This window comes from Myotis brandtii, unplaced genomic scaffold, assembly GCF_000412655.1.
Source record: "Myotis brandtii unplaced genomic scaffold, ASM41265v1 scaffold208, whole genome shotgun sequence".
Lineage (NCBI taxonomy): Eukaryota > Metazoa > Chordata > Mammalia > Chiroptera > Vespertilionidae > Myotis > Myotis brandtii.
In genome coordinates, this window is record NW_005357764.1 from 1,987,250 (window position 1) to 1,987,677 (window position 428).

The window sequence follows — 428 nt, forward strand, 5'->3', positions numbered from 1 at the left end:
CTTTCTTTCTTTCTTGATCTCTCTCTCTCTCTCTCTCTCTCTCTCTCTCTCTCTCTCTCTCTCCAGCTCCTCATTTTTCTTTCAGGTCCCGGCCTTCTCCTATTTCTAGTCCAAACCTACAGAGAATATTTATGAGTTTGTTTGAGTCAAACTGACAACGTACAAGGGAGTATGATCTCGAAGAAAGACAGTTTTGCAGTTTCTTTTATGCATTTGAAATTAAGGAGGGAAGTAAGGAAGGATCCATGAGGGTAGGAGAAAGCAAGGTGAGGATTGGATTACAAGATTATGTGCTCTCTCTCTCTTTTTTTTTAATTAAATCTTTATTGTTCAGATTATTACACTGGTTCCTCTTTTTTCCCCACCATAACTCCCCTCCACCCAGTTCCCACCCCACCCTCTGCCCTCACTCCCCACCCACTGTCCTC